This window comes from Pavona decussata, unplaced genomic scaffold (genome assembly GCF_977016875.1).
Source record: "Pavona decussata unplaced genomic scaffold, jaPavDecu1.1 SCAFFOLD_89, whole genome shotgun sequence".
In the NCBI taxonomy this organism is placed as follows: Eukaryota; Metazoa; Cnidaria; class Anthozoa; order Scleractinia; family Agariciidae; genus Pavona; species Pavona decussata.
The window spans coordinates 447,501-462,553 of NW_028145506.1; the positions used below are offsets into that span (position 1 = coordinate 447,501).

At 36.9% G+C, this 15,053-nt stretch overlaps 1 protein-coding gene and 2 long non-coding RNA genes across 6 annotated transcripts in view; 2 read left to right on the top strand and 1 right to left on the bottom strand.

The window, feature by feature from the left end:
• The window catches only part of LOC146474413 (uncharacterized), a 77,220-nt gene that overhangs the window by 26,897 nt on the left and 35,270 nt on the right, over nt 1-15,053 (top strand). The gene's annotated exons all lie outside the window — the stretch shown is intronic.
• LOC146474414 (uncharacterized) overlaps nt 1-15,053 on the bottom strand; it is a 28,681-nt gene that overhangs the window by 240 nt on the left and 13,388 nt on the right. For both annotated transcript variants that reach the window (XR_014866154.1, XR_014866153.1), the window contains exons 2-5: nt 11,758-11,930; nt 5,299-5,340; nt 4,095-4,196; nt 1-1,328 (exon numbers count right to left, since the gene is read on the bottom strand). The exon at nt 1-1,328 is cut by the window's left edge. This is a non-coding gene — a long non-coding RNA (uncharacterized LOC146474414). The remainder of the gene's footprint in view (nt 1,329-4,094; nt 4,197-5,298; nt 5,341-11,757; nt 11,931-15,053) is intronic.
• Nucleotides 5,317-11,738, top strand: LOC146474415 (uncharacterized). Its single transcript, XR_014866156.1, has 3 exons — nt 5,317-5,346; nt 6,440-8,724; nt 10,572-11,738. It is a non-coding gene; the product is annotated as an uncharacterized LOC146474415 (long non-coding RNA).

Consider the following 15,053-nt stretch of genomic DNA (forward strand, 5'->3'; position numbering starts at 1 on the left):
AGTAGTAGCGGGATTTTCTTTCTCAGAGTATGCCTGTGTCACCGATTTAAAATACCTCGTCAATAAATAATTGTCCTCAACTTCTCAAAATTCGATAATTGTTTATTCCTTTTTCTTACATACATACATACATACTTTATTGTTACCTCCCCAATGGGGCTTTTCAGGAACAATTATTTAAATACTTAAGTTACTAATAACTACACAATTAAAATTAATCAAATTTAAAAAACAATTACAACATTATCTAAACTTACTAATCGAGAAAAATCCTAAAAATAAATGAAGTTCAGGAAGTATTTACAAAATTGTCTAAAAGCTTATTCTTTAAGGTACGTTTAAAAACTTGAACAGAACGGCTTGATTTAAAAAGGGGGTCTAAATTGTTCCAAAGTCCAACAGTTCTGTAGTAAAATGTTCTTTGACCTGAGGCTGTTTTAAAAAGAGGTACATTAAGCTTTTGGCCACTCCTAGTTGTACGCTTGGTAACTTGTTCGCGGGTAATGAATTGGGACGTCAGATATTCGGGGGCGTGTCCGGAAATGCATTTAAAAGCCATGGTAGCTTGGCGGTAGTATAGTTCGTCCTTAACGGGTAACCAAGACAAATTTTTCAAGTGGGGAGTTACATGATCGTACTTTCTCGCGCCACTAACGATTCGACAAGCGAAGTTCTGCACAGCCTGCAATTTCCGTATATTTTTCTCTGTGGTATTTGCCCAGACGTTCGAGCAGTAGTACAACTTACTGAAAACTAAGGCGTTTATCACGGTTAACAACGACGTTCTGTCAAGACAGTGTTTGACACGATTAATTTGCGCAAGGCGTGCGATACATTCCGATACTTCTTCCCCAAAGCCTTTCACATTTTAGTTAATCCTCTCCCAAATTCCTCTCCCATTTCATGTTGATAGCTTTTAAGTTTTTACACAATTTTGTGAAGCTTTGTTTATACTTTCTTTGGTAAGCTTTCTTCATACTCTTATAGATTTTCACAAAATAAAAGAAAGACAGGCTAAAGTCTCTTCAAAGAAACTTAAAAACGTGTTAAATTGTTGAAGACATTTGCTCTGGCGAGGAGCCATTGTAAAGTGTATGTCTCGAATTCTTGTCCAACGAGTTTGTCTCTTCTGTAGCCGCACGCAGTTTAGCCAAGCGTCAGCGACGATTGTGCTAAACGACCTCCTCTCCGTAAGATAAATGATCTTTTTATAAAGGGGAAGTTGAGTGGTTGTCTTCGCTTTACGCGCAACTTTCATTCTCGACCGTAGGTAGCTTTCTCCTATTGACAACGTGTAACGGGTTGAAAGGCGGCTCTTGACATGTGAACTGGGGAGAACAAGACGCAGTAAGTTAGTCATGACACGTCAAAACATCAAGCAATGCAAATTACGACTATGTCAGGATTGACTAGAAAGTGTGTAAGAATGTCACCCTAGGCGCATGCGCGCGTTGATGAGAAGCACTTTGAAATAGTTGGCCCAACTTTTTCAAATACCGTCGGAGAGTTCAGGAAGCTGTTTTCATCGTTTGAATTGCGTTAATCTTTGGAAAGTTAACTTAAATTTTTTATTTACAAACGCTCTTTAGTAATTACAGAAGCTGTTTGTCGCGATATTTTTGAAAGCTTTTGCAATGGCGAAAGCAAAAATCCCGCGACGAGTTGTATGCAAATTAGTCTTAACCGGACTCTACTGCTCATGGGCACCAGCTGACATAGTCCCTTAAAAATCCAAACAAATTGCATGCTAATTCCCAAACAGTGCTAGGATAAGTACAAGTGAGGGGTATACATAAAAACAAGACATTTACATCGTAACATCATCGACTGAGAATTTCGATAGAAAAGGAAATGGAAAGCGACTCTTAAGACTAAAGTTATCCCTTAGAATAACAACAATATGTTTATATCTCTTTTCGTGACCACTATTAATTTTATGAACTAACCAATCACTGCATAGTAGGACAGAGACGGTAATATTTTAGCTCGCTCACTTTCCGAAGCACGTGCTTTCGACTGCTAACAAGTGCTCCAACTTGATCTTTCTCTGCAAACAATTTTATCCAGCACAGGTAAGCTTAAAACATGCGACATTTCTATTTGACATGGTTGGTTTAAGCCTACAGCAGATTCGGGTGCAATAACTTCAACATACAGCAAGTCGAGTACTGAAGTGTTCAAAGCGCATCGCGGTTATCGTTATCGAAAATTTAAATTTCTGCGAAGTTCAAACACCACGAGACCATGCCTTTGAAGAATCTAAAGAGAGACAGCAAATAGTTCCCTAAATTTGGCCGAATCGGTCCTAATTCGATGGAATAACAACAAGACAGAAATGCAACCTTCGCGACATATTCAATTCATGAGACAGACAAGACGTTCGTGTTGTCAGTTTCAGTCGAGAATTGGAACTTCGATACACAGAAATTATGATAAATCTTGGCAATTTTGGCAGAAATATTGGTAATTTTGTGCTTTATGAGCTTAAAACCTTCGAGTACAGCTTAATTAACACTCCGAGCCGAGATACTTCGCCCTTTAGCGTCCACTAGCTTTAAAACTAAATTTCGTTTCGGTCACAAAATCGAGTTATCGCCAACACAAAACTTCCTTAGATGGCGAAAACCAAGAATAATTGAAGAATCTCCGCCAGCCTATATTTTTAACGAGTTCATTTTTACCAAAAAGCTTACACACCCTCTTAAGACGAGGAACTCAAAATTCGTAAATTTGCATATGCAACAAACACCAACCCTCAAACTGCTCTGTTTCTTGACTTTGCAGAAATTTTGAAGACCATGGACAGAGAAGACGTAAGTAGAAAACTGATTACACAATGTTGGTCTATCAATTTCGATTCCTACTCTCGGTATTTCGTCTTAAATTAATTAAACACCAAAGGGCCTTCTTGTCATACATGTACATGATTAAAATAATGCAGACTCAACCCGATTTGAAGCTCAATTTTATGAACTGATTACTCGATAACAAAACATGACATCTCGAGTAAAAATCGAACTATGAAACATAAACAAAACCCCAACTTCAATGCAAAACGTTTGCACACTTTTAATAGATTTTCAATAGCCATTGGAAGCTTAAAGTCAACCTAACAAACAACATCAACAAACATCCTGCATACTGCTAGGATCAGCATTATTATTGTTGTTGATTTTTAAGACCTTTCACTGCTGATAATTCACAAGAATCATCTTATTGATGAATGTGAATAAGTTTGGTAAATAGTAAACAAATAAATGGTAATAAGCCAATCGACATATTGTTACAATTTATTCTACTGCTAACATGTTCCCTTTTTTAATCTAGAACAATAACCAGCAACAACAAAATCGGTAAGTCATATTACATCTATCACTGCAGTTCTCCATTTATTTAATTTATTTACTTATTTATTTATTTATTTACAAAACGTCCACCTTCACTAATTAAAATAAAGTTGATACAGTAGATAAAAATAATGTATATAGTGCACATTCTTTGGAAGTTTGCTTGTTTTTGTTTTTGTTTGTTTGTTTGTTTTTTGGTGGGCGGGGCGGGCAGTGAATTCACTCAGCAATCAGTAAAATAATTATTTTGCTACCTCTCTAATAAGCCTACCAGAGTACGAACAACAAAAATTTAGTTAAAGGCCCACATTTACCCAAGATGTATTGCGCGCCGAGGAACAGTTTTCATATATGAAAACCCTCCCATTTTATTTGAGCGCGAGTCGAGTGAGAAAGCAATAAGCAATCACGAGTATTCTTTCCCTCCAGCACGAGTCGTAGAGGAAACCCACATGAACCGCTTGAGTTTGGACAGCCAATAAGATCACGCGTTTGGACAATACAGCATTTCAAAACAAAAACAATCGACCGCAATGACTCTTGGGTGAAGGTGGGCCTTTACTTGTTAGAATACTTCTGGTATTAGTCAAGTACATGGGCTGGGTAGTTGTAGTTGTAATAATCTTTGGAATTACACGAAAAAAATCACAACCCAGTTAGTTGGGTTACTGGCTTTACAACACTAATATATTTAATGCAAATGTATAAACAGGGCAAGCCCAGCCTACAATGGCAACGTTTTCTTACCTCCACTTTAACATGAGGAAAACAGCCTCGAGTGAATTAATGCTTCTCTGTTTTAGTAACACAGAGTACTGTACCACTGGTTTACCATACCACTAAATGAATCTGAAAAACAATGCACACTGATAAAAGGCCAGATACACAAAAATTAAAACACCTGGCCCCAGTTGCTCTTAGAGCAGATAATTTTATCCACTGGACAGGTCACTATGCAGCAGATAAAATATGTGCCAGAATTTCCCTATAGTGCAACAATTTGTGTATAAAGTTGAAGCATCTGTCTAATTCAAGTATGAGATTGTGTGAATAACATGTTTAAAGCTTTTGTTGGAGTACATTTTATCTGCTGGATAGCAACTTATCCACCGGATAAAGTTATCCGCTCTCGAAAAACTGGGGCCTGGTGTACTACTCTACGTGCTGGACCACTTACAAATTTACCTAATGGTTGATTGGCTATCCATGTGTGTCCCTGTTCTAACATTGTTATTGAGGGACACTATTTTCAATTGCATGGGAGTTAGAACTATGGGGTACATTCAATGTAAAGATGAAAAGAGAAAGTGCGGCACCACAATGACAAATTTCCTCCTGAGGGTGGTTAAACATACATGTATTAGGGAGCTTAAGCAACGATGATGGAAATGGCAATGAAAACATCACCTGAAAATATATCTTTATTTTATTTGTGCTACTTTGCGATTATTTCAAATCACTCGACTTTTACAAAAATGGCGAACTATCTGGGAACCAAATTGGTAGGAGTGGCGTACAAGTTAAGAAAGAAAATCAGAAATTCACCGTTGTGTGTTCACGTTCTCCAAAAAACCTTAAATGTGGTCATTTCTCGTTGATTTTTTGCAGAGGTCAGCAAAGAAATGTACCAAAATGTAAAACGCACATGCAGACCAATTGTTTTTCCTTATTAAACCCAATGTTTTGCGGCATTGCCAAACAACCAGGAACATGTGACAGACACCCAGCATACTGCTGTTAGTACATGCGCTATATTGAGGGTAGCTAGTGTTTAGATGAAGAGAGAAAGTTTGTTGTGAGCACAACATGGTACTAAATAAATATTAACATTTCCACGATGCAAATCCTGAATGTTTTAAGTGCTGAGAAATGTGTTTAGATCTTGCCAGTATTTTACTAAGGAAGATGGACAGTTTGGAATTAGTTTACTTGCATCTACTTTTTGACTCACCTTTTTGTCCTTTACAGAATCCAGGACTATATACCAATAAGCCTGGAGGTAAGAATAAATACAGTAGTCAATACAGTTTGCCATACACATGTATATCACCTGTTTGCATTGTCATACAAAGTGTAATGAAAAAGGCTAATAATACCAGTTACCATTTTTTGGGAAGGAGTAGTTCATGAAAACAACCAAGTCTCTCAGAAGAGTAGACAAATGTTCCTCTCTTAAAATTCATGTGACGAGTTCTGAAACACCAAAAGCATGAAATGGCAAGGCGCAAATTGCTCACAGATTCTTGTGTGCTGGGATAGGACAAGCAAAAAACAACTGTATACTTTCATGCAACACAACAAATTACATGTAAAAGGCTCCGCAAAGGAGGGGTCAGACAGAAGGTGCTCATATGGTCCTGCAAGAAGCTGCAACAAAACAAAGCAAACTGTACAAACTCTCTACTTCTTGGAGAGAACCCCTGACCACAAGGATTTTCCACTTTTCAAGGTATTTCTATAAACATTTCCCCGTCTTCATTAACCTCAAATTTTACTGTTACAGTAGTTTCATTGAAGACTTTTAATTTAAATCTCAGGGATGTGTCCAAAATGTCCATGAAAAAAAAAACAATGATTGAAAAAGGTTCATTTGCATGTTTATGTTTATGGGCAAATTTGAAATGAGATCAAATAATAATAATAATAATAATAATAGCAATAAAAATAATTTACATAGTACATTAAAGGACTTTCAAATCAGTGTTTTTAATAGAGATCATTCAATTTAAGATACAGCTGTATTTCAATCAATACTTCTCATTTTCAATCAGAACACCTACACGTAGGATGAAATAAAGTCAATTTTAACAGCATGGCTACCATAGATGCCCGCCCACAAAATGGAGCAATCCTTTACACTACAAAGCATTGCTAGTTTATTTTTGTTTGCAACAAATTTTCATAAAGTTTTGCAAAACATCACAATGCTTAAGACTAATTAATTTATCTCTGTCCAGAAACTTCAACTTCCACTTTTGAATTTCTGTGCTTGAACCGCCTTTTTTCCCAGAAAACCTTGTATTAGAATGAACTGTTACATTTCTTTTCCCACTGGAACAGCTGATTTTAATGTTTATTTAACTCTGTTGCAGAGCACTGATGATGCACCCAGCAACGATCAAAGGTAACAAACAATACAAAGTTCAACATGATGATTCAATAATTATGAAGCAGTCATAATTTGGTAAATAACTAATTATTATGTTTTAGCCATTGGATCATGTGTATTTCGTACACCCCTCGACTGATATATCAGTTGCCATATGGACCAACACTCGACTGATGTATCGGTTGATATGTCGGTCAACATATTGACCAACACTCGGCCGATATATCGACTGAGATATGTCGGTCGACATATCAACTGAGTGTCGGTTGACATATGGACCGACTATTGGCCGATATCTTGGCCGATACATTGACCATTGATTGTTAGCAGAATATCAGTCGACTGTCGTATAATTAGAGATCTCCGTAAGCCCCGGCGACCGGCGAAAATCGCTGGCTAGTCGTCCTGGTCATGCCAACTACTCAGATCAAATTTAAAAAAATACATGAATACTTTGTTTTGCATCCAACGGCAATTTTCCATTTGCGACACCTACGTTCCCTTGGGTAAATACATTACGAAATAAATAAAGTTTTCCTTAAAGAGCCAACTGCCCAAAAATGTTTTTGACTGAATAAACTTGAAAGTTTCGTCGAGAATTTCACCACACCATCGCTTGAATCTGCTTGCAGACGTCGATCGAACTTTCAGCAAACGAAACAGGCTCAGATTGCGAGGCAGCGGTAACCAAAGGAAAGCACTCCATATCAGACAACATACTATGTATTTCAACTCGTGCAAAATGCGAGCGAGCCAGAGGCGCATGGAAGGCACTTATGCACCTTTATAAATTCCTCTGCCGCCTACTCCATTTTATTCTCCTTCTACTCCAAAATTTAGGGAGAACCCTGATAACATAAGCGATCAAAAGCTTAGACTGCCAGTGTCAGATGTATAAGTAATGCGCATTTCATCCTTGTTTGTCACACTGCTTCCAGGGTTTGCAAATTTTTTTGATGAGTGGAGTCAGGGTGACTTCTGCTTCACAAATTTTGGAGTCATTTTGGAATATTTGGAGTCAAGTATCACAACAAAAAAAAAACAGTATTAATATTCCTAAACAAGTTTCTCACACTATTACACTATTATAGTGTCTACTGGCTTGCTACATTATATATTAAATCAAAAATACAAAAAACAACATGTGAAAATTCCAAAACGAGAATGCCAAAAACTAGCATTTCTGGTGTTCAGGCATGCTTTGTGAGCGTTGAATGTTGGAAGTTGATGGATCCACCACTTGCAAATGGATTTTTTCTCGAAAACAATGCAAAAGATTTTCTCCTTTTCCTCATCATAGTGTAACCACGGAAATTCTTTCTTCCCTTCTTGGCGAAATCTTCGTTTTGGCACTTTTTTCAGTGGTCCCTTTGTTCGTTAATTAAGGACGCCATTTTCAGACTTTCCAGCACATGGTCCTGGCTTGTATACACTATCGTGAGGGATACACGAAGTAACTGTGGTGGTCCGCTGACCTGGAAAGCTTAAATCCATGATGGCGGTCATCGAGTAAACTTTGATCCTAATTTACCCTCTTCCTGTTTTGTTGTGCAGTACAGTTTAACAACGTTTGCAATTAATGAAAATTGTATTTGACGCGAAAAAGGTAAGGAGAAAACTTTGTTTGCTACCAAAAGTTTCTGGAGTCGTAGTGACTCCTTCCATGACGTCAGTGGAGTCATCTGAAAAATTTTAGCGTAATACGCCAAATTTGGCGTATTTGCGAACCCTGTGCTTCAAATACTTACTAGGGTGAGATCTTTCTGATTCAATTAAAACTGGATGCATTTTGTCTTTCTGCCAAACAAAATCAAAGTAATCGTGTTGATCGAGTTCCATTGGTTCCATTGAGTTCAGTAATTGAACTCAAGAGTTCGAAGTCGACCTCACCGAAAAGTTCCAGATCGGTTATGTTCGATTACCCAACCAATCGAAACAACAATCCAACCTTGAGTTTGACTGATTCTTGGTCCAGTTTTATTCAATTGACTCACCAGGTTTATACAAAGAAGCCTCTGAGAAGTAGGGGGTAGAACAGGGGGTATGTTCACCACTCTTGGTGAACATATCGACTGGCATATTGGTTGTAATTTACACAACGTTGTGAGTAAGGTCATTATTTTCACCTTCTCTGTTCAAATTGTAATTTAAAAATTTTCTATTTCAATGCATTAAACAACAAGAGATTATAATCAGCTTTTGATCATGTCTTTTTTTAGGATGCAGAGAGTTGGACGCCTTAATTTCGACCTTTTTTTCGATGAGCTGGTAAGTTCTAGCTGACATTCACTTTGAGCTAACTAAAAATGTTCTCCTAAAAACCACCATACACAAATACTAAAAAGAAGTTTTATTTGTTCTATGAAGCTAATGACAATTTTGCAAATAGTACTGTTTGAATATACAGGGCTTCTGATATTTCGCGCGGTCGCAGAGCCACGAATTTCAGGTATATCCGTGGAATCCCGCAAAATTCACAAAAAAGCGCGAAATACCGCGAAATTCGTTAAAAATCCTACCAAATACATATTGTTACAACATATTTGAAACTTATCTTGGCTACTGGGGCTATTTACTTTCCATAAATGCAAATTTGTCTTGAAATATTTCGTCACTGCCACGAGTAAACATAATGTACCATAACTACCAGGCATTCTTAGATTAATGTTGCGAAAAACTGGGCACAAGAAATGAGAAGACTTTTTGGTGACACTATACGGAGTGGGAAAGAAAACTGCTGTCTGTAGTAATGCAGGCACATGTTAAATCGTACGTGCAGGACACGATCGAAGACACAACAATGTTTTCACTTCACAAATGGATTTGAACCTTCGATTACGAACAATCTTGCCTTGTAAACTGCAAAGCAACACAAGAGACCAAGGAGAGAAAAGAAATTTATTGCGTTGCTCTGTTCGGCTCTAAATTGCAGCTGAAAATGGAGGTTAACCGGCCGGGCGTTTCAGTAAAGCTCATGTTTTTCTTGTAGCTCGAAACAAGTACAATTGCCTTGAGAACTGTGTTGGATGAACTTTTGTGTTTTCTTTCTTGCCCTGAATTTGACATCCTTCCAATATATCTTTTTTTCTGGACTCTTTCTTCTTGGCTTTCTTTTTTGTTTTTCGGCGAAATTTGCCCCAAAAATTTCCGCGAAATTCCCACAAAATCGGCCGTTTTCTCCCCGAATTTGTCTCCAACAATCCCGCTACATTTGACTATTTTTCCCGCGAATTATCAGAAGCCCTGAATATAAGAAAAAAATTTACATTTTAATTGCAAGAATGTATTATTAGAGCCTGCGGGCTAAGTTAAAATACAATGTATCTGCATGCTGACTGAATAATTTCAATTTAAACAAAATAATTCACACTTCTACAAGAAATACAAAATCAAAGCTACATGTAGTCAATGTTTTGTAATGCATAGAACTGACATTGATCACCATGACAATAAAAGAAATAGAATGTGAATCAAATATATATTTTTTTTCAATTATCCAAAAAATTAAGTTCATAACCTCTAACCACCCTAGACCAAGGCATTCATTATCATTTAACTAACTCAATATCTTGTATTTTCTCAAAAGAATGTCTTAAATACATGTGGGTAATAGTTCTCAAACACTGCATTTGTTGAACTCTGTTATCTTCAATGTCATCTGATTTTTTCGACATGTTTGTTTTTTTAACCTGTATTGCTACCTATTCCCCCTCAACGTCTTCCCTTCGTCCCCCACCTCCGTCCCTACCCTGCCCATCTACTGCCTGGAGCATGCTGCCATGTCAGTTCCATGATGGCTCTCCACGCTTCCCTATCACAGGTGTCATACCTGTTTTGACCTGTGCATATGCTTAAATGTTACCAAGAATGATGCATAAGAAGTTTGACCTTGGGGATAGGGTAAACTTACATTTGTACACGTATGGTCAATTAACAGGAAAAAAAAAACATGTCAAACAATGCAACTTGTGTGGGAGACAATCCAGAAGATGGATGTAACATAGTTAATGTTAGTGTTAGCGACCCTAAAAAATTATTTGCAGGACTTCATTTATGAACATGTAAACGAAAAACAAGACTATTACACATATACTCTTTTTTAATTACACTTGTAGGGTGGCGAGGTCCTTTAAAGGCTTGACAGAAGATTTACAGGCTCAGTGATTTACTGTTATAAACTGTGTATATATAAAGGATTTGACCTCAGTCTCAAGGGGACTCAGAATTTTTTACTTTTGTGTCATAATTGTGTCAATTCCAGTTATAGCACTATTTTTGCAGCTATTCTCAACCCTTTACAAGTAACTTTATTTAGCAACAAGTGAGCTTGAAAATCCTGTTTGATAAATGGAGTTTTTCTTTTTTCCATCATGTTAATTAATTTAATTAAAAACCTTTATTTTGACACGATGAGTATCTAAGCTATGCAGCTTGTGGGGTCGTGTAAATAATATAAAAGATACATAAACAATCACTGTAATAAAATTGTAAAGTAAAATAAGACTTATGCCTTCTTATATGTATAAATTTATTTACAAGTATTCAATAATTGATGGTATTGTATAACTGCTAAAATCATAGACCTAAAAACTCCTTTCAAGGGGGATCTATCTTCTACAGAATAAATTAGAAAAGTTTATGTCTCTGACCAGTGAGTCTTGTTGCTGTAAATTTTGAGCATGTTCAGTCGTGCTATGTATCTCATTCCTGAAACATTTTCAAGACTTTACAAGATGTTCTCTCCCAAAGAGCGAGAAGATACAGGTACAAGGAAAATGATTTCATTTAGCACCAAAAAAGCTGTATATGATCATGAAAACCTTCGAAAAGGAACATTATAGCCTCTTTCATAGTAAAGAGCAAGATGTCTATAGATTTCCTGCAAAAATGTTCAATAATGCCAATTGATAAAGTTAATCAGATTTGATAATTTGTGACATATCATTTCCAACAATGCTTCACTTGTGAATTACACTGCAAGAAGAATTTGTTTGACAAGAATCCTACTAAAGCTTAAGTTGGGTTTTTACAACATTTTTGGTACCAGGAATTTTGAAGGGAGTAATGCAATCTGTTCAGGACTATTTAAAGTTGTTATTCTACAATAAAAAGGAGGTTACACTGATTACTATTTTTTGCTGGACTGTAACATGAGAAATTCTAGAAGGTATTTGATGTATCACTGGTAGCAGTAAATGTAAACCAATATTAATACTGTACATGTATAGGGCTGGCATAATTATCTTCAGTTGTTAATAAAAGTGAAAGATTGACCACAAACATTTTATTAGATGTACCAACCTACTCCTGTTGTGCCATCAATAATTATTCTGTGTTCAGCTAGTAGTGGATTCCACTTCATTGCAAACATCTACGTGATTTCTTGGCTACAGCATAGCTTACTGTCCTTTGCAATGAACTTTCAGCTCTCCTTGGCAAATTCGAGAATCCATTATTCCCTTGCAAAGAAAGGCCTAAAAGAGAAAACAGGAATCATCCCATGAGAGTAGCAAAAAGGCGATTAGTATGTTCTGAACAGTACTGTAATTGTTCCAGTAAGGGGGTATTTTTTCACCCTGTAAAGAAAGCCAGGTGAAGAAGGCTTCCATCATTTTTCATATGTTTTTGTTGTTTTTCTCTCTTTCTTTCTTGGAAACAACCAGGGCTCCTGACAGTTTGGCAAAATGTTGCAGTGCCATTAGTGCTTTTCCTGCAAAACGACATCTGAGTAGTGACTGTAAAAACACCATTCCAGTCTTCCAAGTACAGTCCAACCTGTATTAAGCGGCCCTGTATTAAGCGGTCACCCTCTATTAAGCGGTCAGTTGTCAAAGTCCCGAATATTACTTCCCTTAATGACCGCTTAATAGAGGTCAAAATTACAGTAATTATTACTGTAATTTTGACCTCTATTAAGCGGTCACCTCTATTAAGCGGTTGCGGTCACCCTTTGCTAAGTCCCGACGAGCTGTTTCAATTGTCTTGACCTGTATTAAACGGCCACTTTGTAAAAGGAAACCACTCAAATACTACAGTAGTTCATACAAGTACAAATAGCACACCAGGTAATTGATTTCCTTGTTTATTTTCACAAATCATTAAATCGCCAAGGAACTTTCTCTGGCATTAAGCAAAGTGAATGACATACTTAGCGATATTTAACTACGGAAACCTAAACAACAGACATTGATATCTAATTATTTTTCTTCTAAGGACAAATAGGTTTAAAAGACAAGACTAAAAAGATTAGGAGTATGTCTTTTTCTAACGACCGGCTGTAATACCGGCCACATCAACTTGACGTTACTGTTTTGTTACTCCCTTTCTATGTTCTATTTTTCTCAAACCATGTTATTGTTGCAGTTACTTTTAACCGAGTGAGTGATTTTTGAGCGCTTTTATGCATAAGCTGTTTACTACGTGATATAAAATGGCATTTTCACCGTGTTCTGACCTGTATTTTTTACAACCTGTATTAAGCGGTCAACCTGTATTAAGCAGTCACTTAGCCATTCCCCGAGGGTGACCGCTTAATACAGGTTTGACTGTATATTTCAACAAGCGGTTAAGTCAAAGAATCTTTGACAAGACACAACAGCAGGGTGTCAAGCGCTTAAGGGGTCCAAAAATATAGGACTAGAGGACTCAACAACCTGAAAATATAGGACAAAGCTCACCAAAACTGCAAAAATATAGGACTAATCCCGCAGTCACTTGCAGGCCCAACGTAAATATTTTACATAGGCTCTCTACATATACCGTTCATTTAAGATGTTGCCAATTGAAAATTGAAAGCCAACAAAAGAAAGATGCTTTTTCGGTTTCAAAAATGTCTTTCAAGCTTATCATCAGTCCATCATTTACTTCAAAAGTCAAAAATGGCAGCAAATTTTTTTCTGGGATTGTAACATCATCTCACTGACAATAAGTTACTTAGCATGCAAGATCAATAACAAGGGCAATCTTACATTCCTTTCAGTTCAGCAATGGTTGACAATATCAAAAAATTCGAGTCCAAAACTCAGTACTGACACTTCTGTTAATGCAGGCCAGTAGCAAAGAAATGGATTTACTGGCAAAAACACTTGGAATTACAAAAACTTCAGAGAGACTACTGAACCATCCAAATAAGTGAATGAATAAAAGAGCACCCACAACTGTGACTGAACAAAAGACAGACAATAGAGCCATGCCAATCTGTGCGTTAGCATGGCATGGACAAGACAGCTGCAAGAGAGATTCTCAGCATAATAGATCCACTCTTAGACAAAACCCAAAAGACAACAGAAACTGCATCCAAACCACCCAACACATTTAGCAAACGAACAGAAATGACAACCTCTCATGGACTGAATGAATGAATGCATTCTGAGGTGTTGCAAACCTATCATTGACATGAAAATCTCCAAAAATTGTGAATTTTAAATGCCAATGCAACGTTTAGTTAATTTTTTGAATATTTCTTGAGAGAAGGCTTAAAATATAGGATTTTTCCTCAATTTATAGGACTTTATAGAACAAGTCTAGAAGCTGTTAAAGCAATGATTAAATAGTATACTAGACAGGTTGAAGTAACTTTTAAGTCAGGTCTCTGTGGTGCGTTTACCCATACATGTAAGCAACTTCCGGTGTGATGTGATATGGCGTAGTGAAAGGATAGCAAAACAGTATCCGCTATCTCTCTGACTAAAACTATTCATTGGGCTCCATTGCACTGGGAGAAAAGGTTTAAAAGATCTGCAAGTTGTGCAATGGGAATAAACCACGGATATCTCATCAATGAAATCAATAACATCAACAAGTAATTGATGAATAGTCAATGGGTAATCAGTTGATTAGTCATTGATTGTTGCCGATGATCAACGGGTAATCGATGAGTAATCGATAGGCCACAAAATTTTCAGTCATTGATTACTCATCAATATCGTCACATGGCTGCAAATGACATTTACATAATTGGACAAATTGAAAGAATCACTACTGTCACAATATTTTATTCCAGTTTGAGGAAAAGATGTGCATCCACTATTTGATTGGAAAATTTCTAAAACGTATCATGTGAGACTAGCTGTTAATGTATTTGTTTGCAAGTTGGACCGCGGAAATGATACAAACAAGCCCTAGGATTTCACGGTAACGATCGTTTCCGGTACCGTGTCGTTACCGTGTGCTTAGAATAACGGAACCGAAAAATAGTTTCCATGTAAATATTCAGCTTTACCGATCAAAATTCATTTGATATGAGTTTTTCCCACTCTGATTCTCAATTAGTAGAGCAATTAGTTGGTTGACTCTGCTTATATACGAAACAAAACCGTTGCTTAGCATCTCTTGTCCTGACCGCCATCTTGTATCGTTATCGTTCCCAAAGTGCATTGCACGGTACTGGTGACCCATGTGTTCCTGAGGTGGTCTTTCAGTGATGATTTCACCGTGGAAACTGACGATGAGGGCCAAATTTCTTTGTTGAAATGCAAGATTTGCAGCGAATATTTCACATGAGTATGCTTAGCTTCTTAGTTCGATATATGAATATTACCCGATCTGTTATGCGACTTTTTCAAGCATTTTGTCCATTTCCTTCTCTGTTTTTAATT